The 25,859-nt window shown below is 40.4% G+C and overlaps 2 non-coding genes across 2 annotated transcripts; both read left to right on the plus strand.

Annotated features, from left to right (window-relative positions):
* The first annotated feature begins 2,434 nt into the window (after positions 1 to 2,434).
* On the plus strand, positions 2,435 to 2,539 carry LOC123807021. The gene has a single exon (XR_006783588.1). It is a non-coding gene; the product is annotated as a small nucleolar RNA SNORA18 (small nucleolar RNA).
* A 21,397-nt stretch (positions 2,540 to 23,936) lies between these two features.
* On the plus strand, positions 23,937 to 24,042 carry LOC123806997. The gene has a single exon (XR_006783569.1). It is a non-coding gene; the product is annotated as a U6 spliceosomal RNA (small nuclear RNA).
* The last annotated feature ends 1,817 nt before the right edge of the window (positions 24,043 to 25,859 follow it).

The following is a 25,859-nucleotide window of genomic DNA, read 5'->3' on the forward strand; positions in this document are numbered from 1 at the left end:
TTAAATGAGAGAGTGCACAGCCTCTGGAGCTTATTAAGTGCTCCAGGAATATTAGCTCTGAAATCTTTAGTTATCTCTCCCTTCACACTCTGTAGCTGTATTTAACACACATTACACATTTTCCTCTGGGGATGGGAGTGGTGGAAATGTGCACACATACGTGTGTGTGATAAATGTAGTTGAAGCATAGAATGTCTGCTTTTATTTTTATGTCCACTTGAAAAAGTGTTTTATGATTTATGTTGTGTCCATTGCAAGGTGGAAACAGTTTCTATGCAGCTTGCAGCATGACACCACCACTGGACTAAGGCCAAGGAGCTGCCTTTGCTTCATGGATGGCATCGCCTCTTCTAAAGCCCACCTCTTCTAGAGTCTGTCTCTTCAGGCACTCCTGTCAAGGATGAACCTTCACACAGGCCATCCGTGCTTATTTTGACAGTTGCTCCACCTCAGAAAGAGGGTTTCCTCTTGACAGCCAAGTGTGGGCGCCAGTCTAACCACAGAGTCCTCAAGGTCTGACCAGGTTAACAGGTTGGAACAGATGTAATTCAGAATGCCAAAACTGCCAAACTATTGTAACTGATATGACAATTTTAAGCCCACATAGTAAACATACTGTGTCTTTTCACATGACACTTAATATTTGCATAAGGACCTGCTTCACCTTTTTGAAGTGCCCACACATCTGTCCTTCATTTAATCCTAACAAGGATCCCATCCCTCCTTTAGGTCTCCTAGTAGCATAAGAAGCAGCAGGCTGAGCCCACACGGAAAGGTTTCACGCTGGGTACAGGATCCATATTTTCTCCTGATCCTCACAACCATGCAGTCTGGTCTGCAGTATATGGTGTCCATTTCACAGCGGTCAGCCAGGACTGAACTGAAGCGTGGCTGGTTCTAAATCCCCCGTGCTTTCTGCCAGCACATTGTGTACTTTTCATCTTATATTATAATTTATTGTCTAAAAGCCAGCCTTTCCCATGCCATTAGAGGTCAGGACAGTGGGTACCTTGAGAGGTGGGGTGGGAACTAGCAGGGGACATGAGGTTGCTGCTTGGGTTGCTGCTAATGTCGTTTTTTGATCTGAGCTGTACACTGACGATATGTGCAATCTACGAATCTTGTATTTCAATAAAAAGTTCTTGTAAGCTAGTTTTTCTTTTGAAAGTGCAAACTCTTTCCTTATCTCCAGAACCTAATACTGTACTTGCTTGCTGCAGTGGACGAAGTGAGCTCATGTGCGTTTGCTCATTTACAATGGAGAAATTGGAGCCAGTTGCACAGAATCAGGGAGAGTGTTGCTTAATCTTTTGGGTCATGGATCAATTGAGGATTTGATTAAAATTACAATAAAAATAATAATAATCAAAGTGTATTTATTCTCTATCAGGAACAAAGCCAAACTCTTTATATATATCATCTGTGCATAACACTGGGAGGTGGGAACTGAATCTCAGAGAAGTAAGCAACTTGCCCAAGATCGCACATGACGGAATGTTTAATTCAAGATTCAAACCCAAGTTTTTCTGGCGCCCAAGCCCATCCCCTTAACTACTAAGCATTGCTTATTTCTGGACACTCTTGCCAAAAGAATGGACTCTTTCCCTAATCTCTCCCCCTCCAACACACACACACACACACACACACACACACACACTTTGCTGTTATTTCAGGGATAAACCTGAACCTCCTGAAGTACATCATCCATAGACACTTTTAAAGAACCCCTTCAGGTTGAAATGAATGACAGGCAATTTTTTCAAAAAGGACTGGACTATGGAAAAAACACTCGGATTATTAATTCAATGAAATTGTAGTTTTGGAATCTCACATTCCTTTGTTTCCCCTGTAAATCTTGATTCATGTCATTTTCATATTAATATTTTATTATATAATATATAATTTATTCAAAGGAGTGTATGAAACAAACATGTAAATTGGGAAGCATGATAAAATCAATCAAGTCCTGTGAACACATAATCCAACATAAGACTTAAAATGTTACCAATACCACTGAGTCTATCTTTTTATTCTTATCCATTCCCCTACCTTCCCTCTAAAGGTAGCCACTGCTCTGAATTTTTGTGTTGAGCACTTCAAATAATATATCATTTAGTCTTGCTTACTTGAGAGTTACTGCTTAACACATTGTTAATTTAAAATTGTATATGGTATTATCACTATGATCATACTTTTTAAAAAAGATTTTATTTATTTTTAGAGAGCAGGGAAAGGAGGGAGGAAGAGAGGTAGAGAAACATCAATGTGTGGTTGCCTCTTGCACACCCCCTACTGGGGACCTGGCCTGCAACACAGGCATGTGCCCTGACTGGGAATCAAACTGGCGATCCATTGGTTTGCAAGCTGGAACTCAATCCGCTGAGCCACACCAGCCAGGGCTATCTGATCATAATTAAAAAAATATATATTTTCACTTGAGGTCTATCTTAATGGGGCTTTTTCCATAGACCTACATTGTTGGAAATGCCTCAAAGAGTAAATATGTGTTAGATCTGTGGGGAGGAACTATAAGACAGAGCTGATAAAACTATGAAAGACCATCAATAAAATATATTCAAAACAAAACAAAACAAAACAAAGAATAGTAAAGGAGGCTAGATCAGTACTTATAAATTATAAGTACTGGACAGAAGTTATAAATTTTTAAAAACTATGAAAGACCTAGCAGTCAAATTTTTTTAGCTTAGATATTGGAATATCTCAATGAACTGTACTATTCCAGGGTGTGATAGTTTAGGAGTGAATATGACTTGAATTTAGAACAAGGCAGATTCATCTACTCTCACCCTAATGGTATGGAGAATTTTTGAAGTATGTCCATAGTCAAGTAGAGATCAAAGAAGCCCAATAGGAGAACTGTAGACCGATGGACATGACAACTGCGGATTAAATAAAAGTCCCTTTTTAAAGGGACTATCTTGAAGATTAAGACTCAATCTCAGGAGGAACTAAGGCAGTGGAAAGAATCATGTGTGAAATTTCTTAAATAATCATTTATTAATCTGAAATAATTTTGCCTGTGTTACAAATAAACTACCCTTTATACACTAAAATATATATTTTTAGCTTTCTAGACTCTGATTGTAATTTCTGGGGAACCAGAGTTTCCATCAGTAAGCAGTGACGCCCTTTGTATTTGATAGTGGTTTGTGTCTCAGCGTCTGTGAAGTCTCAGCCCGTCTATGAAGGCTCGCTCAGTCCTCTGCAGGTTGGAATTCGCCATGTATATTTTTCTATCATTTTCTTTCAACCTTTCTTTGTTCTTAGGTTTTAGGGGTATCTCTCATGTGTATCATGAAGCTTCATTTATTTGTGTTTTACTCTGACAGTTTTTGTCTTTTAATGAGTTTAGCCCATTTTCAGGAATTGTGATTATCACATAGTTGGACTTTTCTATATCTCCTCCTCTATTGGTCTCATTTTTAATGCTTCTTTTTCCTCCTCTCTCCCCCTTTTTGGGTCGATAGATTTTTTTTTTATCTTCACGTGGCAGATTACGGTTTCCAAAGGTGGCTGCCACAGTGTCTCCTGCCCCACTTGTTTTATATAGAGTGACGTTGCTGCTCCCCATCGAGAGGTGGAAACGGTTTCTCTAGCTCTTGCGGTTTGGCCAACCCTGCTCCTGCTTTGACAGAGAGCAGAAGCAGGAGCGACCCTGTACCAGTGCTGGATGTAGTTTTTCACTGGCCTGGCAGCTTTTGTTTCCTGCCTCTTAGTGTGCCAGCTCTTGGAACCCAGCTGCAAGATTGTGAAAAGCCCAGGCCACACAGAGAAACGAGTGGCTGCTCCTGCCAACACCACCTGAGCTCTGAGCTCGCTGCCACCATCAACTCCCTGTCCTGAGAGCGAGGCCTTGGGGACATCCAGCCCCAGCTGCCAGCTGACTTCATCCACACGAGACACCCTGAAGGAGTACTGCCCACTGAGCTCAGTCAGCCTAGAGAGGCTTGGGAAATATTAATAAGCTGTTGTTTCTTAGGCACTAAGTGTTAGGGTGGCTTTTTTTATGCAGCACTAGGTGACTGGGATAGAAATGTGGCATTGGCTTTGGGACTGAGTGACAGATGGAAACAGGGGCTTAAGGAGTTGAAGAATGCAAGCCAGAAGGGCTTGGAGAAGACCACAGGTGGCAGTCAACAGGTGCTCGGGGAAGTGTTGGGGAGAGTGAGAAGACAGTGAGGAAAATGGCCTTGGAGGCTGAAAAAGGGACCCTTGTGAGCAAAGGTCACAAGTTTGCTCGACCGCTGCCTGCAGTTACTTGTAAAATAGAAAGGGCGCCTAAGAACGCACCGATTCGACTAGGGAGATTTCCAGGCAGCAAGTACAAACTGGCTTCTGTTCACCCATAATGACAGGTGGGAAGAGAGAGGTGAGTCAGAGAAGAAATGGCTCAGTTTTTGAGCTGAGTTTAGAGAAACAGAGAGCTAAGAACAGTCCTTCCAGGTAGCACATTGAAGCTGGTATGTTTAAAACACAGTTTATCCAAGAAGTGTTCCTCATTAATTCTTTCGAAAAGATTTTGTTGTTAAATTGATGATTACAAGTGTAATCATTAGTATATTATCTCTCTGTGGTTAACTCATAGTTGTAACTTTTAGTTGTGTTGCATGTTTCCCATTTACAAAGAACTTGCGCACACAGCACTGGGATTGTCCTGGTAAGTCCACTGTTGGGCATGCAGAAAAGCTATCGTTTGTCCACAGCATAAATAATAGCAACAAACACAGTTACCCTCCCTCCTCCTCCTCCATTTTTGGGGTTCCTACCATGTGACTGCTGGTATGGCTTCGATGCACGATTGCTCACCCCCATAGCAGGTATTGTGACTCACTCTTTAAGGATGAAGGATCTTAAGCTAGAGAGGGAACCATCTCAACCAAGAAACAGTGAGCAGAGGTGGAAGCTCAGTTCGAACACTGGTTTGACTTCAAACCCAAACTCCCAATTTACCATTTTCCCTGAGAAGAGCAGATAACAATTTAAATCAGGAAGTGTGTTCAATAACTGGATTATTTTTATTTTATAAAATTTCATATTTGTTTGTCTCAGAGTCAATTTTTTCAGACTTACTCTATGTGAACTACAATTTTAACAAATTGTTTTACTTTCTTCATTTCTTCTAGTTAACTACATACGATATTATAATAAACTTCATTTGTAAAGTATGTGTGTCAGATGATATGTACGTAATCTTTCAGCTTTGTTATTCCCTTTATCTTTTCTAATTTTCGGACACACGATTTTTCTACAGGGCTACAGATGATTTCCATTTGACCAGCAGATGGGGCTCTTGATAACTAAACAGGAAGAAGCATTTATTGAGTGCCTACCATGTGCTTAGGTAGAATCCTATTGCTGCTGCTTCACATTTGTATAATTATGTTCTTACGCTTATCTCAAATAATTGTTTTGACATATGGTAAAGGTTTCAAAGGAGCATTTACCACTTTACCAGGAAAAAACCCCTCCATGTTTAAAACTGGATTCAGTGATTACTGAGGTGGCTTCCAAAGCATAAGTGCCACAATCTGAGGCCCAGACTTTAGTGACCTTAGTATTCACCGCCTCCTTTGTGAAGGAACTGGCATGTCTGATCTTCTGTGGCCTTCAGATATGTTCCAGGAATTCAGAAGCTGGGAAATTCTTCTTATTAAGGCTATTGTGATCATAAATAGAGTAGAAGTCCTAGAGAATTCAAGAATATTTTCAACTTATAAATATATTTTTTAAGATTTTATTTTTAGAGAGAGGGAAAGAGAGGGAGACAGAGAGGGAGAGAAACATCAATCAGTTACCTCTCACACACCCGCAACTGGGGACCTGGCCGCAACCCAGGCATGTGCCTTGATGGAAATCGAATGGGCGACCTTTCGGTTCTCAGGCCAGCACTCAATCTACTGAGCCACACCATCCAGGGCTATAAATACATTTTCATACTTAATACTTTTATCTATAAATGGATACTAATACTAATACCATCAATATTTTTTCCTCTTAAATACCAAATAAATGATGCCTCAAAACAGAAAGCAGGAAAATCTAGGTGTTTCTGAAATTTCATTTTCTCTTTTTTTCTCTCAAAGTTTTCTTAGGGCTTTCCAGTATAATTTTTTATTATATTATAAATAGCCACGTTCAGTTGTAGGGTGCTGTCACATTGTCTCTTCACATTTCTAAGCAAGAGATGTCTCAAGATGGGAGGGTACTTCAGCAGGCGATACCACTTTCTACTGCTTCAATAATCAAGTCAAATATTTGCCAAGTCTTTCAACCTCCTCTTGAAGGCAGACCAGGACAAACTACAGCTCTTTCATTTACTAAGCTTGGACACGTGTCCTCATGAAAGGTCACGTCCCCCTTGGGGTAAGCCTCTTCTCAGAGTAACAAAGGTTGAGTAACCTGTGCAGGTCTTCACAACAAGCTGGTCATATGTCTGAGCTACATGGTTGGGTGTCCTCTGCCCTGGGCCACGCCTGGTCAGCACTTTGAGAAGAGCAGACAGTTGTACCAGAAAAAGCTGAAGACTAACTAACTACCTCTGGGTCTTTGAGTCTAGCTTTTTCTTTCTCTCCCCTTTCCCTCCAACCCCCCCCCAAAGTCACATAACCTGGTTGTTATAAAGTAGAACTTGAACGAGGAAATTGCCTCTGTATCAAGAATGTTGGTTGTTTTCCTGGTCATTCAAATTCATCTCGGATCTCTTCCTCTGAGCGTGTTAATTCGTATTTCTGAGTGGACAGGGAGTAAATAAGGAAAAGTGCTCACTCACTAGCCTTACAGCAGTCCATTCTCTAAGACTTTTAACCTTTTACATCCCACACTAGTGTCCTGCAGAGGATGTTCTTTTACTGTGGGAAACTTTGCTGTTCAAGGCAGTGTAGGTACTAAACACAGCTAATGTTCATGTGCCAGGCAGCTCATGTGCCGGCACTGTTCCCAGAACCTTTCATCTACCACCTTGCTGCATCCTCACAGCAGTGCTATGAGGTTTGTAGATAAGGAGACCAAGGCTCAGAGGGGTCAAGTCACTTGTCAAAGTTTGCACAGATTCTAGGTGATAGACCTACAGTCTGGATTTAGAGTCTCTGCTCTTAACCAATGGAGCATTCCAGGAATGTGTCCTTATTTGACCTCAAAGGAATAGCAACCTTTTATTATTTATAAAAAAGAATAAATTAGATTGGAAATAGTTTTGAGTTCAGGGCCTGATTCTGTTTCTTATTTACTTCTTTACAAAATTTTCTGCACCATAGCTCTAGTTACATATCTGTATTCACCTATTGTAGCACTTACTACATTTTATGAGTTTAGTCTCACCTGCATCTGAGAAATAGGCACAAAATTTAGTGTATAGTAAGACTAGCTTTATGTTTGGGGACTTAAGTAGAAATAACTTTTGAGGAGTGCTTTGAAGTTTACAAAATACATGCAAATTACTCCACTTAGTACTAATTACAGGTATTTAACAAATTCCCTTAATTTGCTAGACTTTAGAATGATTTTTTGCAAATTTTCCCTGCTAGCACTTTAAGCTCCTTGAGCAGGAACCTGGCTGTGCTCACTGTACTCACTATACGTGGCATAGTGCTGTGCGTGCTGGAAGGTAAAGGTTATTTTTATTGTTAGCTTATCTCTTCACTCTTATTATGGAACGTTCAAACACAGGCAACAACAGAGTGAGTACTGTAACAAACCTTCCTTCACTCATTGTTTAGCTTCACCTGTTATGAACTCATGGCCAATCTTGTTCCAGTGACGCCCACCGCCACTGCCCTACTCCCATCCCAGATTAATGTGAAGTGAATCCCTGATGAGATAAATATTTATCTGTAAACAAATCTTTTAAAATATGCAAGCATATTAGAATATAGTTATTAGGCTAGAACTACAGTATTTATTTGAGATTCCATAAACATCAGTCACATTTCAAAAATTGTTACAAAAGGGAAGTCGGACTATAGATGTCCAGCTCAAATGCTATAATTCTGATGCTATTTAAATTCTATCACTATTCTTCTCTTGACTTGTTTACCTGTGACAAAAGTGTTACTGCCCAACTGCAACACTTTCGATCCCAGCCACTTGGGTCCTTTGAAGCATTTATGTTGACAGAGACACAACTGAAGGTTTGTCCTCTGCGATAACCTTGGCATGACAGTTCTAAGAGGCTGCTAGTGAAGTGAACCTGACACTCATCACTCAGGATATCACTGTGGGGCATAGTTTTCTTTATTGTTTATAAAGAGCTGATGGTTCATCTTTTGGAAAATCAGGAATCAGCTCTCAAAAAGCCCTTTTTGTACAGTTGTTCATATTACAGCTCTACTGGGCAATCCCTGTGCAGAATCACCTGCTTTAACTTCCTGGTATTTCATTTATTTGGCTGAGATTTCAAGGCTATATTGGCAGTTTGGTTCTCTGGACCTGGCAGCCTGGCAACAGCCCCTGACCATTGGGTTGCAGTGATAGCCATGCTGTTCCCCTTCTACTGGGGGGCGGGGAGAGTTGTGCTGCTGCCGATCACAAATGGCATCAGTTCAAAGGGAACAATTATTTCATTTATTTTAAAACTCAGTCTGAGTCTGATTCAAATAGGCAGGGGCTGAAAGGAAGGCTTTCTTCCCAGAGCACCCAGCCAGCATGCCAAGAGACAGGACAGCACAGTGGCAGAGCACGAGGATGCTGGGGTCAGTTGGGCTTTAACCTGGTCTCCAGCACCTATTCACTGTGTGATCTTGGGCAATGTACTTAACTCCTCAGTGCCTCCGTGTTCTTACCGGAAACAAAGGTTATCATAGCATCTATATCATAGGTGGTCAGTGGATTAATTTGTTTAACAAATATTGAAACATTACTAATTGTCAAGTATTCTTCTAGATGCCGGTGATATAACAATAAACAACATGATCTTGTCCTCATAGAGATTATATTCTAGAGGGGGAGACATAGCCAAATAAATAAATATATAACATCAGGTAGACAAATATTCTGAAGGAAAATGGATCAGAGTAGGGTTATGGAAATTAAAGGGATTAATGTAGGTATAGCTCTGCACAAACACTAGGTATTATTGCCTCCTCTAATCTAGGTCTGAAGGAGCAACCCATGGCTCAGTTGAAGAGGAACCAATCTTATTTAAAAACTCTACTCACATGAGTGTATGTATGCTTCAGAGGATGAGAATGATCTTTCATGTCAAATTGTGACTACATACATGACAAATCATGCAATCAGATATTTTTAATGGTAGTTGGCAGCAGCAAGAGAGGCAGCTAGAATCTTAATAAAAGCTTCAAAGACAGGCAAAAGGGAGGGGAGCAGTAGAGGCAGCAGGGTCAAGATGACTAGATGACCGGTACTGGGAACTGTTGGAGGGCCGGCCTACCATGGTATTCTGAGTGACTGCTCAAGGCTGATTGTTTAACTGCTGTGAGGCTTCATGTCTTTATTTCCTTGTGGTACTTTAAAATAACTCCCTATTAACTGAAGCTAAAAGGTCCAAAGTTCCACTAGATGATACTGGTCTACACGTAGCTGTCTGCCTTTGTTCTATAGAGCTATGACGAGGTAGGGAGGAAAAAGAACATTTTTCTTTTGATCCATTTTGTTGTTCTTGATCAGGACAAAGCCTGGGGAATCTGGTTCAATGAAGAATACCCTGGAGAATCAGAAAAAAAATCTTCAATGCCAAGACGTGATAGCTTTTAATACCCCAATAAAGACCTACGTTTGGAGTTTGAGTCACAACCGTTAAAAGCCACTCTGGAGCTTTTTAAAAGGCAAAGCTTGGGGACGCTTATGGACTGCTTTAGATGTGGAAGAGTGGTCGGGTCAGACCTCCGGGTACTGTCTTCTCCTACTACATACATAGGTCCCTTGCAACCACAATGGTGAGTGGGGGTGGGCGGGGAGAATGGGTCAGAACAATGTTGTCTATTTCAGGTTTGGAGAGTGGTAAGAATGGCTTGGAAAATGCAGAAAATAAGTTGCAAGAATTGATTCACTCCCTTGATATGTGTTCAAATCAAGTCCTGTTGAGAGATGGGGTGACCTAACTCACCAGGCACTCTTACCGAGGGCAGTCACTCTCTCCGGGCCTTGGCTTCCTTATGGTGGAGAGAATCAAGTTAGGGCAAAGCTAGTCTCTAAAGTTTCATCTCTAATAGTCTGTGAGTCTAAGGCAGAAAACCTATTAAGCAGGCTCCTTGGCTTACTTTATCCTATGGTATTTTATTCTTGGGGATGGATCAAATGACATGGATGTGAAACATAAAATTTTGTGAAAACTCAAGTTATTTTTACCTGTGTCACTGTTCAGCCTCAGGGCGAGCAGAAGGTGACTCTTGTTCTGTGTCACATTGAATGGAGCAGGCGTCATTGTGGGAGGCAGACTCTCCTGTAGTTTCTTATTTCAGCAAGCACCTTCTCTCCTTCAAAGCTCATTTCTGCCTTCAGACTTCATTGCTCTCGGCTCAATGTTCCCACAACCCTTTGACCATTACTGGGCTTATAACAGTGTGTTGAATTAGTCGGTAAACCTCTCCCTCTAGATTTTGGTCTCCTCAGAAGTGAGGATTGGTCCCTATTTATTTTTGCATCCATTATTGTACTTAGAATCTTGTAGCTCTATACAAATTGAATGATGAATGATATCTTACTTAAATGTTTATGCTTTGCTGACATTCAGAGACAAACAATAGGAAAAGAAAATCATAGTACAGCTAGTTCCTTAAGAGTTTAATTAAGTCTGAATAGACATCTTTACCAATTGGATTTGGGAACAAAACTAAGAGGCAAAGCCAAGAAGATTGAGACCTGATAACCTAGTAGAATATTAAAAAAGAACAAAATCCTATTGGCCTTTGTCGATTAGTTAACAGCAATGAACTTGACAAACTCCTTCTGGTGGACAGCCAGTCCTCTCTGAGCACAAACCAGCTCCTGCAAGAAGACTGTTGCAGCCCATGCTGCTGAGAAGGTGAAGGGAAGGTCATCCAGCTGGTGCTTCATCAACACCAGGAACTGACAGGGTGCATAGATGCCCTAATCCACAGCAAAGATGATTTGATGCCAACATTTGAATTTTATTTTTCTAACAATTTACCAATTACAAAAAAAAAGATTTATGTTTTTTTTTTTTTGAGAGAGAGAGAGAGAAAGAGAGAAAGAGAAAAAATGTGAGAGGTAGGGAGAGAGAGAGAGAGAAATATGGATTTGTTCCACTTATTGATGCATTCATTGGTTGCTTTTTGTATGCGCCCTGACTGGAGGTGGGACCCGTAACTGCAATATGTCTAGTTAATGCTCCAACCAACTTAGCTAGCTAGCCAGGACCTGATTTATCTATTTCATTTATAATTTATTCAGGAAATATTTATATTGAGTGCTTACTATTTTCCCGGCATTGTTCTAGGCACTGGATAAAACAGTAAACTAAACAGACAAAACAAAGCAAAAAAAAATCCCAGTTTTCATGGAGCTTACATTCTAATGTGGAAGACATAATAAACAAGTGAGTGAAATATGGGTAGATATGAAAATACTAAGCAGGAATAAAAGCAGAAAAGGGGATATAAAATTGAGGGGTGCTTATAATTTTTGATAAGATGGTCAATGAGGCCTTATTGAGAAGGCAACTCTTGAGTGAAGAAATAAAGGAAGTGAGGGAATGAGCTGTGAGGTGATTTGTGGAAGAGTAGGAAGAGTAGGTATAAAGGCCATGAGGTCAAGGAGTTTGTAAGGTGGCCATGTGGCTGGAGGTGAGTGAGCAAGGGGCAGAATAATAGGAGAGAAAAACTTAGATAATATAGAATCACATTGCACTTACTATGTCTTACCGACATAGTAAGGACTTTGTTTTTAGTTCAGATGGGATGGGAGGCCACTGGAGTGTTTTGAGCTGTGGAATGACTCAACTTGACATATTTTAAAAGGATCAATTTGGCTACTGTGGAGAGAATATCTTGCAAGAGCAATTGCAGGGAGACCAGTAACGAAGACAGTTGTAATAATATAGGTGAGTGGTGACAGTAGCTTGGACAAAGCTTGGGACAGCAAGGGTGGAGCTAGAAGTGATACACATCAATGGCAGAACCAACAGGGGAGACTGAGAATGAGCACTAGAAGAGAGGGAGGAAAGCCAGGCAAAGGGGATGTCCTGGAAACCAAGTGAAGGAAGTATTTCAGAGAGAAGAGAGTGATCCACTGGGTCAAATGCCCTGCTAGGTCAAGTAAGATTCAGACTGAGAATTCATCTGTAGGTTTAGCAGCGTGGAGGTCACTGGTGGCTTTGAGAAGACAGTTTCAGAGGAGTGGTGAGGGTGTTGGTGATGGAATGGGAGGACAGAGATTGGACCAGTGGATACATGTAAGACTTTCAAGGATTTTTGCCAAAAAGCATTGGAGAGAAAAATAAGTATTAGTGAAAAGGGACAAGTGGGGTTTAAAAAGTTGTTTTAAAATGGGCAACTGGGAATAATTCAGTAGAGAGAGAAAAATGGATGATGTAAATGACAGAAAAGAGAATGGTGGTGCGATGTCCTAAAGCAGGTGATAGAGGATGGCCTTAGCTAGGAGCACAGACAGTCCATCCACCTGCAGAAAGGAGAGAGAAGGCAGAGTGTATGGTGATGGGAGATTGTGGAAGTTCTCTTCAGATCACTTTAATTTCCTCAGCAAAGCTGGTGGCAAGATGGCCCGCTGGATGAGGATGGAGGAAGTGCGGGAGATTTCATGGGAGAAGAAGGGACAACATCAAACAGCCCTTCCCTGGCAGAAGCAAGAATTCCGTACATGTTAGCAAGTTTATACTAAATGGAACTAGTCAATGGAGAGACTTAAGCATAGAGAGGACAACATTTGTCAGTGATGTCTTTGAGGCAATTCAAATGTCAGACTGAAGATGTGGTATTATTAAATGTTCCTTTCTCAAGCTTTTAATATTTATTCTTTCAGACACTTTTGTCTGGAAGGATTTTTTGGCATTATATATAAAATTACTGATGTGGTATAGAAATATAAGCATTTACACACATAGAACAGTACATATAAGTATTCTATTTACACATCCTAATTTACATTAAGACTTTTCAGAATTCCACCTCATCAAATGTCAATACAATGTTTAACAAACTCTAAAGATGAAAGAACCCGAATTCACTAAATTCTGAAAATTTTAAATCAAGAATTCTAATATAAGAGCCTGAGGGGGAAGTCTGCTATTTTATAAGCACTAAAAGTCCTCAATAATCTTGCAATAATAATATTCGTACACTCTCAGCACTCAAAGAACTGCTGGGAAATTGCCTCATTAACCTTTATGATACCCTTGTGGGGTCGGCAGGAATTTGATGAGATTTCCATTCTCTATGGTGAACAAATGGGGACAGGAAGAGTTGAAAAAAAATTGTAGACATAGCTCAGATATAAGTAAATCCTGTGTTGAGTCCTGGGAGAGTCATCAGTTTGGGGGCATACAAATGAATTAAAGTCTATTAATCACCTTACGGTGAACCAGTCATTTTAAACTTCTATTATAGATATCAAGAATAGAAAGTCATTTTAGAAGAAATTATGAGGGTGAAGGAAAAGAAAATTTATTGAACACTTTCTACCTGGGTCTTTTAAACTGTCTTCAGTAATAGGTGTAAGAGTAGCAAGGACTCATTCAAGAAAGCAAGAAGTATGAGAATCAAATGAGTACTCTGAACAAAATGTGGAATTCTAAAGTTGCTAACATGAGAGACAGGAATGAGAATGAGGTGAAACAGAAGAATCTTGTGTGAGGCATATAAGAGAGGGGAAGGAAATTTTGAAGTCTGGGAAAGCTGAGTTGACTATAAACCACCTGATCTTAAACTGAAGAGTGTGTGTGTGGAGGGGGATGGGGTGAAAGAAATAATTGATAATTCTTTCCTAATTTGACACCCAACATCATTCCTCATTTGACACCCAAATGCCCTTCTGTTAATAATAAGCAGCAGCTAGCACTGAGAACTTACCATTTTCAAGGCACTCTTCTTAGCACTTTATGTGTATTAATTCAATCCTTATCGCATATTTATGAAGTGAGTAGTACTATTACACTCATTTTATTGAATTAAGGAATGGAGGTAAAGTAATCTGCCCAAAGTCAGTCATTGCATGAAGTGGCCTGATAATCCAGTTCAGGAATTTGTACGTTCTATAATAAGCAGCTTCATGTTGCATTCATAATAAACACCTATTAAATGAATGAATGAATGAATGAATGAATGAATGAACCAATGAATACCTGACCTGGCAGGGTTCAATGCCAGGGTGAAACTCAGTTAATAGTCAAATACTCAAGGTCCTAATTGAGGTGTTCTGTTCTCTTTGACCAACTTTTCTCCTCGTCTTCCTTCGGGACTCTCCTCACCTTGTGTTGCCATTGTTTCCAACCTCTTGCACGCCCCTTGGGTGTCCCTTCACCCACTGAAACAATTTTTTTCCTCAAAGTTTCAATTCTCTGATCCACCAACACTCTCAATACTCTATATTCTCTGCTTAGTTAAAAAAAATCAATATTGTTCATGATTTAATCCTTAACACCCACAGTCCACATTCACCCACCAGCTAGGTCTTTCCCTTGATGGTATTAAACCTACTAGGTCATTGTGCTTAACACTCTTTGAATCAGGATATCTTAATGAATATCTTGTATATGGAAAACCTGGAAGATAAGTGTAGAAACTCCAGGCTTCCAAAGGAAGGGAGCTTATCAAGATGGCAGCCACAAAATGGACATTTATAGACACATAGATCTTTGCTATTCTTTTTTGGACATCCAGGGAAAAAACAATAGCAATGATTTGTTGATCATCTTCTGTGGCCCAGGAATTCTGCCAAACACTCATATGTATTCTGTCATATAATGCTCACAAAGAGCCCGAGGGACAAGAAAATAGGCTCAAGGACTTCCCTTGCCTAACACAATAAATAAGTCAAGAAACCAGAATTTCAGTTCATTCCCCTTAACTCCAAAACTGGTGGTGTTTGGTACTTCAGCCCTATAACCCTGTACTTTTGACTTGTGATAAAGATGGAAACACTCATGGCCCCAGGCTGTCCATAATCTCCCTGAGGAGACCTTCACAGCAAAAGCTTTCCGAAAGCCACGAGAGCTTGACTCATCTGTTGCAGTAATTACAATATTTATTTTCTGGAAACTCTTGTAAGTCAAGTCCCACAGGCCCCAGGGAGAGACACATTCCTGTTCTGGAGGTCAGGCAGGAGCATTAGTCTTCACCCCATTATTACTGAAGTGACCCCGAGCAAACCACGGGAATGCTTCCCACCACCCTGGGTGTGGTGATGATAAGAAAATAGTCAGTGAAGCAAATTCCAGCATCTTCCTGAACTTTGAATTTTAATCCTCTTTAGAGAGGTTTCTTTCTGTTTACCCTCCCTCTTTTCTCATCCACTGACCTGGGACTTGACAAAGTCAAGTTGTTATCTAACTCCATCTGATGAGTTTTGAATCTTCCACAGAGTGACCTCTCAAGGACAGGGATCTGGTTTTGCTTGTCATGCTGTGTGCCCAGCACCTAACTCTGTGTCTGGTACATAGTAGAAACTCAATAAATGTTAGCTGAATGAATGAATATATCAGACTCCACTAAATTGGAGAAAAATAGCAAACTGCCTTAATACTTTGGCCCTAGAGTATTTAGGAATTTTGCAAATACAGATTTCCAGACCTTGCAGTTGATCTGCAGAAATAGAATCTATGTGGCAGAGGACTGGGGAATTTGTTTTCTTAATAAAAACACCAGATGCTTCTTAGTAATGGGTGGATTTTTGAAACACAGCCCTGGGGTTTTGAATAAATATTCTTCACCTGGGTCAGTGTCTCAATGAATACTTTATTCCCTGTCATTTAACACTCATTTATTGAGCAACTACTACAGAATTTCTGAGTCAATGCCAAGCATTTGACTTTTTCCTGTTATATAGCATTATTTACATGGATTCCCAGGCTGTGTTTAGGCTAATTAATTCTTTCACCTATTCATTCATTCATTCAACACACATATTTCATAAGTCTCCCACACGTCAGTTGTGTCCACGTATTTGGTGGAAAAAGAAATGTTCACTGAAGTTATATCTCTGGGTCCCCATTTAGCTGTTTTCACTGGGTTTGCAGGCAATTTATGGTGGTGGTAGAGAGCTGAGGAGGAGGGAGAGGCAGGAAGAGATGTGGTTTGGCCTGTTGTCAATATAGTTCTGCCATTGGCAGTGAACAGATGCTGAGGGACTGTCCAGATTCCTTTATTGGCCACAAATGTGGTTAGATAAAATATATGTGCCACTGGGGCCTTGGTAATTATTACTTTTTCAATACAGAAATTTTGGGGCAATGATTATAAATAACTTAGAGTGAGTTTTCTCCTGTTTGTGCAGAAAGAGTCATTTAACCTCTAAATCTATTTTGTTCTTGCCACTTTGCCTAAAACCTTGTTTTAAAGTATGGAATCCTTCTTGCTGGATGGATTAAAAAATAAAAAAATACTTCTATTTTTTTAAAGTAGACCTGAAATGCCAACTGGAATTAGAACCTTGACCTTCCATATTTTATGTGTTAATGGATGTTTTATTCATGGGTGTAAAAAACAAGTTCAATAGAATAGATGCATGGACAAGAAACCACCTTTGGGCTCAAGAGATCTGTCTTTGGAACTGGATGCCTCTGTTGCCAGCATCTAGTCCACTTTGGTAGCTCTGACTAGGATATACTCTCCCATCTACTTCCCACTGCTGTCTTTGTCCTTTCCTGCCTCTAAATCCCTGACCTTCAGGGTTTCAACTTTACCTCTTTGACATCAGGAAGAAAGGCTGACAAAAAGCCCCAGAGATATATGAAGTGTATCCCTTAATATTTTAATATTTTATTGTGTGATAGTCATATCAATTACTAATAAATTAATAATTATTACTAAACTATTATTGAAATCCAAGTCCTTGTTTCTTTCCTTCCTCCTTCTCTTCCTCCCTCCTTTTCTTCCTTCCTTCCTTCCTTCCTCCCTCCCTCCCTTTCTTCCTTCCCTCCATCCTTCTGATGGGAGTTCAAGAGTTAAAAATTTTAGCTGTAGTTATAGTTAATAGGCTTAAGTAATTAATGCATTCGGAAAGATGTTAGTCCAAGAACTGGAACACATGACCTACATGACTCCAGAAGGTTGACAAGCAACTCAACCGTTGTGCCCCAGGGAGCCTGCAAGTGGTGGAAATGGTATCTGAGGCATTGTGTTCCAGGGAGAGAATGTCCATGAAACAGATTAAAAAAATTGTTGATTAACAGATAAAGAAGTACTAGGAAAATCATCACTAGACTGCAACTATTAATTGATTAACTTTCCCCCCAAAACCCTCACCTACCCTTTCCTCTCCTTATAAAATCTTGGCTTGAGATGAAATGTTAAGATGGTTTTTGAGGGTACATAACCTGCAGTCTTTTTAGATTGCCAGCATCTGAATAAAGTGCCCATAAAGATTCAATCCTTGTCTCTATTGGTTCTAGTAGAGACAGGCAGCATGAATGCCAACTCTTCTGGTTTCATTTTCTGATGACTCTGGTCTCTCAGGACTCTCAGGACTTTTCAGGACTCTCCAGTAACTCTAGATATTTGGTGGGGAGTTCTGTTGGCTACCTTGCCTGAGAGGCCCTGGGGTGCAGATTTGGAGACTTCCCAGCAGCTACCAAGTGATTTCTCTTGGGGACTCCCCTCTGATTCTCAGCACTCCCTATCAACTTCACTTTTGATTGAATCACTGTGCTTTGTGGTAGAATTGCAGCCTCAGGTTATGACTTAGAATGGTTATCAGGAATTAAGGTGTCTTCTGGTTTATGTGATATTACAGAGTTCTGTCTGATAAAATTGGGGTGGGGGAGCCTCTGTTGTGGGAAACAGCTCTTTGGGGTGAATTATGGCTGATAGGTTGATTTATAAACCTAAGAAAATGTTGTTGTTATTATTGTTTTGTTTTGTTTTGTTTTGTTTTAATACTGCTTGGCTTATGTGTAACCTGGACTCAGGAGAGCACTGGCCATTGAATGGGTCTTCAAACTACAGTACTATACTGCAATTAAAGTTGTCAAAGATCAAGGAAATGGGAAAATGATCCAGAGAAAAGGAAATTTGCTTGTGGCAGACAGCAGAAGCTCAGAAGAGAGAGACCAGGAAGATCAGGATGGCTGCTGCAAGCATGGCCAGGGTTCCCATGGACCCTCCAGCCCTGGGGGATCCTGCTCCTTACTTGGCCAAGGGAGCTGAAGGAGGTAAACCTGAACTGGTCTTTCTATCCCAAACCCATCAGGGAACCAAATTTGGTTGATGACAAGCCTTTGCTGGGGCAAGGCAATCATATTGCAAGGGAAAAGGGCACTGGAACAATGAGTGCCCCATAAAACTAACAGTGGGGGGACAAATTGTAGACATTTATAACTGATGCCTGAGTGACATGTTTTGTGGTCAATTGACCTCTAACTCAATTGTAAATGGAATTTCTGGAAGCCCTAAAAACCAATTATTCTTGAAGCCAATCATTCTTGAAGCCATTCATATGTGCTGTGGGAGATACAGTTTTCCTCTTCTGGGAGGGATTTGTTGTCAAAACTCTGTGCTTAAACCACTTTGTCTCCAGAAGAACAACAGCTCCACCTACAGGTTCCTCTAGAGCATGACTGGCACTTCCTTATGAAACCATGGGAAGAAGGAGGAAAGCAACCTTAGCCAAAAGAAATTGAGAATCAGACTACCCAAAGCAATTTACACATTCAATGCAATTCCTATTAAAGCACCAATGGCGTATTTCACAGACATAGAACAAACACTTCAAAAATTTATATGGAATCATAAATAACCCCAAATAGCTGCTGCAATTTTGAGAAAGAAGAGTAAAGTAGGAGGGATCACAATACCTGACACTAAACTATACTACAAGGCCAGTGTAATCAAAACAGCCTGGTACTGGCATAAAAACAGGCACATGGACCAATGGAACAGAACAGAGAGCCCAGAAATAAACCCAAGTCTCTATGGTCACTTAATATTTGACAAAGGAGGCAGCAACATAAAATGGAGTAAAAATAGCCTCTTCAACAAATGGTGTTGGGAGAACTGGTCAGCCAAGTGCAAAAAAATGAAACTCGAGCACCAACTTACACCTTATACAAAAATAAATTCAAGGTGGATAAAAGACTTAAATATACAACGTGACACCATTAAAGTCCTAGAGGAGAACGTAGGTAGGAAAATCTCAGATATTTCACGAAGAAACCTTTTTACTGACATGTCCCCTCGAGCAAGGGACATAAAGGAAAGGATAAATAAAGGGACCTCATCAAAATAAAAAGCTTCTGCACAGCTAAAGAAAACAGTATCAAAATTAAAAGAGAACCAACTATATGGGAAAACATATTTGCCAATGATACCTCAGACAAGGGTTTAATCTCCAAAATATATAAAGAACTTACACGACTACACTCTAAGACAAGGAATCCAATTAAAAAATGGGCAAAGGACTTGAACAGGCACTTCTCCAAGGAGGACATACAGAAAATCCAAAGACACATGAAACGATGTTCAATATCATTAGCTATCAGAGAGATGCAAATGAAAACCACAATGAGATACCACTTCACACCAATCAGAATGGCCATCATAAACGAAGCAACAAACAACAAGTGTTGGAGAGGTTGTGGTGAAAAGGGGACCCTAGTGCACTGTTGGTGGGTCTGCAGACTGGTACAACCACTATGGAAAGCAGTATGGAACTTCCTCAGAAAACTAAAAATGGATCTGCCTTTTGACCCAGCAATTCCACTGCTGGGACTCTATCCTAAGAACACTAAAACACCAATTCAAAAGAACCTATGCATCCCAATGTTCATAGCAGCACAATTTACAATAGCTAGATGCTGGAAGCAACCTAGATGCCCATCAGTAAATGAATGGATCAAAAAACTATGGTACATTTACACGATGGAATTCTATGCAGCAGAAAGAAAGAAGGAGCTCCTACCCTTTGCAACAGCTTGGATGGAGCTGGAAAGCATTATGCTTAGCAAAACAAGCCAGGCAGTGAAAGACAAATACCATATCATCTCACCTTTAACAGCAACCTAAACAACAAAACAAAGAAACATGCAAAATATAACCAAGACACGGAAGTAGAGGACAGGCTGACAGTGACCACAGGGGAGAGAAGAGGGAATTTCAGGGGAGAATGGGAAAGGTTTACAGGAACAAATTTAAAGAACACATGGACAAAAACTAGGGGGAGGGTGGTAATGGGAGGGAAGTGGGGAGGGTTAGGTGGGTGGGCTGGTTTGGGAGTAAAAGGGAGAAAACTGTACTTGAACAATGACTAAAATAAAATTAAAAAAAAGAAATTGAGAATCAGGTTAACCCCATTGTATTGGCTGCTGGGAGGCCAAGGAAGGCTCAGTGAGCCTCCCCTGTTAAAGTTGATCTTAAACCAGGAGCAGTAACTCCCAATAGTAGGCAGCATGTCTTGTGAAAGGAGACCCTAACAGGAATATGCCCAATAATTCAGAAGTTTCATGAGTATGGACTCATTTGGCCTTACTGCTCCACATACTATACATGATTTAAGGGCCATAAGTCACATTGTATAGAACAGTATACTCAAGGAAAGGCTCTGGTATTCAGTATTGGACTTAAAAGATGCTTTGCATTCTGACCTACCAAGACTCTCAACCACTGATTGTTTTTGAATGGCAGGATGCAGAATCTTGGGTCCAGTCAGAACAGTTGGACAGTCTTCTGACAAGAGTTCAAATACTCCCAGATGCGTTTGGGGGAGCCAGGACTTAAAAGATCTAAAACTAGAAGGAGGAACTTTGTTGCAATATGTACATGCATCATTTAGCTAATACTATAGCTACCTCGAACCATCTGGTATTTTGTGTCTATTAAGTAACAGCACAGAAGGCTCATATTTGCCAACAAGCAGTAAGTTTTCTTGGGTTTCTTCTTGAACCTGATGAAAGAAGTCTCATTGGACTTGTCAAAGAAACTAGGTCACATTGCCCATGGGTGGCCAGCCATCTTGAGAGCTGTGGCAGATACCTGTGAGCTTTTATAGGAAGCTGAAAAGTTTTCCTTGGAACAGCCTATCACCATTGATACACCCCACCAAGCGTTGAGCCTGCTGGAGCAAAAGGGAAATTTGTGGCTCACTGCTAGAAGAATGGGCAGGTACCAAGCATTTAAAACTGTAAGTTAAATCCCACCTCCTTTCTACTAGAACCTGACTTGGCCATGCTAATGCATTACTGTGCTGAAATAGTTGAAGTTTTTTCCTGAAAGAACTGATTTAAAAGAGATTAAATGTGTATCTGGAAGGAAAGAGACCACTAACTCCCAATAAAAAGAAAATTAAGCATGCAACTGAAATTTTAAATTATTAGAGGCTGTTCAAGTACCTTTACAGGTGGCAGTTATACACTGCCCTCGGCATCAGAAAGAAGACACTGAAGTGGCTAAAACAAACAAACTGGCTGAGTAAGCAGCAAACAGGCTGCTAAAGGAACATTTGGTACCTGTTCCAGACTTGTCAGAATTTGGCCCTGAATATTTAACTGGAAACTTTGAGAAAGCTAAGAGCTGGGGTTTTAAACCACTTATACTAAACCATGGCCCACAGGCCCTGGAATTTCTAAAGCCAGACCAATCCTAAGACAGATCTCTATCAGGAAAAAGAGGGAAACAATACCAAGGGAACTGCCTGTTTGAGGACTGGCAGATAGACTTTACCTAGACGGCAAGAGTCTGAGGCCAGAAATATTCGTTAGTCTCTGTTGACATGTCTTCAGGTTGGATAGATGCCTATCCTAATAGAAATGAGAAATCCTCAGAGGTAATGAAAGTCCTACTGAAGGAAATAATCCCTTGCTTTGACTTACCCAGCAGCATCCAGAATGCTAATGGACTTGCTTTTGTTTCAGAAATTACATGGAATCAAGTGGAGATTCCACGTGGTATGGAGACCTCAGGCTTCTGGGAAGGTAGAGAAGATGAATCACACCTTGAAGAAAAATATAACCAAATTGTGTAAAGAAACTCATCTCCATTGGGATCAAATTTTACTTATTGTCATGTTTAGGATAAGGGTGGTTCCTCAAAATGGGATTTAATTGAGTCCTTATGAAATTGCATATGGGAGACCATTTCAGGCTAAGATTGGAGGCAGGGGATATATATATATATATCAAGAAGTTAAGGTAAAAAAAACTATATACAACATTTAAGTCAGACCTTAGCTGTGGTTAATGACCTTAGCTGTATTAGAGATCTCTCCCCCACAGGTTTGTTATATTCCGTTGAGCCTGGAGATAAGGTGCTACTCAAGACTTGGAAGATAGGATCCACAGAAAGCCAACTAGAAGAAAAGTAGACTGGAATCTCTGTCGAACAAACTTTCACTTCATGTCTTATAGGCATTTGTACTCCCCTGAAAAGATAATTGGGGACCTATGATAACTCTGAAGAACAGGGAAATATTTTCTTTCCAAAGGCTAATGTAGCCCTGTTGCAAACTGCCCTGCCTGGTTTCAGGAGCTGTAATCCCCGCCACCCCCCCAAGGCTAAGGCTGAGTGAGTGACCTTTGGACCATAAGCCACTAAGGAGACAAAGCTTATCTCCCTGGCAGGGGCAAAGCCTCTGCCCCTTTTACTTCACCCTGCCTGGCTCCCAATGCTTGATCAGTTAGCCAGTGATGGGTAAGATTCCTCAAGGGAGGGACAATCTAAGACAGGCATGATCAAAGGGTCCCCAGGAAAGGACTTGGGGGCTGCAGAAAAGGGGTGATGGACCTTCACCCCTTAGCTTTGACACAACCTGAATTCTCATTCTGTCTTCCAGAAGTCTCCTAATCTCTTGGCTGCCTTACTTCCCCTGCCTGACTTAAGCCTGAAACAATGCTGGTGGTGGGTGCTGCCTTGTGCTGGAAAGGGCAGGTTCCCTAGGGTGATCAGACCTAAGAAAGAATATGTAAAATCCTATGAAACCTGCTTTGCTTAGAATGCTCTCAGTTAAATGATAAGGGTCTGAGCAGGAAGTGAATTTGTTCCTCAAAGTTTTATGGCCATTTATCTATCTGACCCTGACTCAAAATAGGCCCTTAGAGTTGTTTGTATGTTATCCATTGTTTAATCCTTATTGCCTGATAATGATTAATGAGCTTTATGTATACACCCTGTATTCCTATGTAAATTGAATCCAATAAAAGCTTGTCAGGGCAAGGGTCAGGGTGCTCTCTCCTTGAGAGAGAAGCTGTGCTGTCCCTTTTCCTCCACAGGACTCGGTAGTCCATATGAATTTATTTTGTCTCATCCATAATGCCTCAGACACTGTGTACTGGTGTCTGCATCATAGCCCCAGCTGGAAAATGTGTAACTTTTGTCAATTGTATTTAAAACTGTTTTAGATGAATTGCAACACCACCACGAATATACGTCATGTCTTCAGTCATGTCAAATTGCCTGCAAGATGGTTCTAATATGTGGAAGGACTATTTACTCAACAGCAAAATGATTTTTAAATAATCTTATCACTTTTATGTTGTCTTAGTTTGTGTTTCTTTAAACTAATCTTATAGATATAAGATAATTAAAAACAGAGGTGGAGAATAATAGCAGAACTCAAGAGTTAAAGATTTTAGCTTCAGCCATAGTTGATAGTCTTAAGTGACGAATGCTTGTGGAAAACTCTTATTCTAGGACCTGGAATGCATGACCACATGACTCCAGGACATCAATGAGAAATTAAATCTTTGTGCCCCAGGGGATCTGCAAGCGATAGAGATAGTATCTGAGCCATTGTGTTCCAGGGAGAGAATGTCCACGAAGCAGATAAAAAATTGTTGATCAGTGCTCACTTAGGCAGCACATATACTAAAATTGGAATAACACAGAGAAGATTAGCATGGACCCTGCACAAGGATGACACACAAATTTGGAAGCGTTTCATATTTTTAATCTCAGATATTCCACACAGCAATGTTTTCACTGATATGACCCCTAGAGCAAGAGACACAAGGAAAGTATAAACAAAAGCGATCTCATCAAAATAAAAACTTCTGCGTGGCTAAGGAAAGTAACAGTAACATGAAAAGGGATCTAACTATATGAAAAAACATATTTGCCAATGATATCTTGAAGAAGGGCCTGATCTCCAAAATATATAAATAACTCACACAGCTCCATTCCAGGAAGACAAACAACCCAATTAAAAAATGGGCAAAGGACCTGAACAGACACTTCTCCAAGGAGGACATAGAGAGGGCCCAGAGACATATGAAAGAGTGCTCAGCATCACCAGCCATCAGAGAGCTGCAAATTAAAACCACAATGAGATACCACTTCACACCAGTCAGAATGGCCATCATAAGCAAATCAACAAACAGCAAGTGCTGGTGAGGTTGTGGAGAAAAGGGAACCCTAGTGCACTGTTGGTAGGAATGCAGACTGGTGCAGCCACTATGGAAAACAGCATAGAATTTCCTCAGAAAACTAAAAATGGAATTGCCTTTCAACCTGGCAATTCCACTGCTGAGATTATACCCTCAGAACACTGAAACACCAATTCAGAAGAACCTATGCACCTCAATGTTCATAGCAGCACAATTTACAATAGCCAAGTGCTGGAAACAACCTAAGTGCCCATCAGTAGATAAGTGGATCAAAAAACTAAACTATGGTACATTTACACAATGGAATTCTATGCAGCAGAAAGAAAGAAGGAGCTTCTACCCTTTGCAACAGGATAGATGGAACTGGAAAGTATTATGCTAAGTGAAATAAGCCAGGCGATGAAAGACAAATTCCATATAATCTCACCTTTAACAGTAACCTAATCAATAAAACAAACAAGTTAAATATAACCAAAGACACTGAAATTAAAAATAGGTTGACAGTGACCAGAGGGGAGAGGGGAAGGAATTTCAGAGTAAAAGGGTGAAAGATTTGCAGGAACAATTACAAAGGACACATGGACAACAATGGGATGGGGGGTGGAAACAGAGGGAGGTGGGGAGGGCTGGGATGGGGGAAAAAGGTAGAAAACTGTACTTGAACAACAATTAATTAAAAAAAATAGCACCCCCCCCCCCGAAAAAAAAAAAAAACAACTATGGTACATTTACACAACGAAATACTATGCAGCAGAAAGAAAGAAGGAGCTCCTATCCTTCGAGACAGCATGGACTGAACTGGAGATCATTATCCTAAGTGAAACAAGCCAGTTAGTGAAAGACAAATACCATATGGTATCAACTATAAGTGGAACCTAATCAACAAAACAAATGAACAAGCAAAATATAACCAGAGACATTGAAATAAAGAACAAACTGACAATAACCAGATGGGAGGGGGAGGAGGGGATAATGGGGACAAGAGGGGAATGTTCATTAAGGAACATGTATAAAAGACCCATGGACAAATCAAAGGCAAGGTAGGATTGAGGGTGGGAGGTGGGGGTGAGTGGGGTGGGGGAGGTGGTGGAGGGAAGTGGAGACAGCTGTACTTGAAAAACAATAAAAATAAATAAATCTGACCACATAGTGGTGATATAAGTAGAAATATATAAATTGTCCATACTTTTCCAATAAAGGGGGAGGAGGATAAAAAAAATTGTTGGTCAGTAGATAAAGAAGTACTAGGAAAACCATTGCTGGACTGCAACTCTTATCCAATTAACCTTTTCTCCTAGCTCCTTACCTATCCTTTCTTTTCCTTATAAAAAGGTAGGCTTGAGATAAGATGTTAGCATAATTTTTAAGGGTACATAACCCT

Source organism: Phyllostomus hastatus, unplaced genomic scaffold (genome assembly GCF_019186645.2).
Source record: "Phyllostomus hastatus isolate PE091 unplaced genomic scaffold, TTU_PhHast_1.1 phas_scaffold_39, whole genome shotgun sequence".
NCBI classification, from domain to species: Eukaryota; Metazoa; Chordata; class Mammalia; order Chiroptera; family Phyllostomidae; genus Phyllostomus; species Phyllostomus hastatus.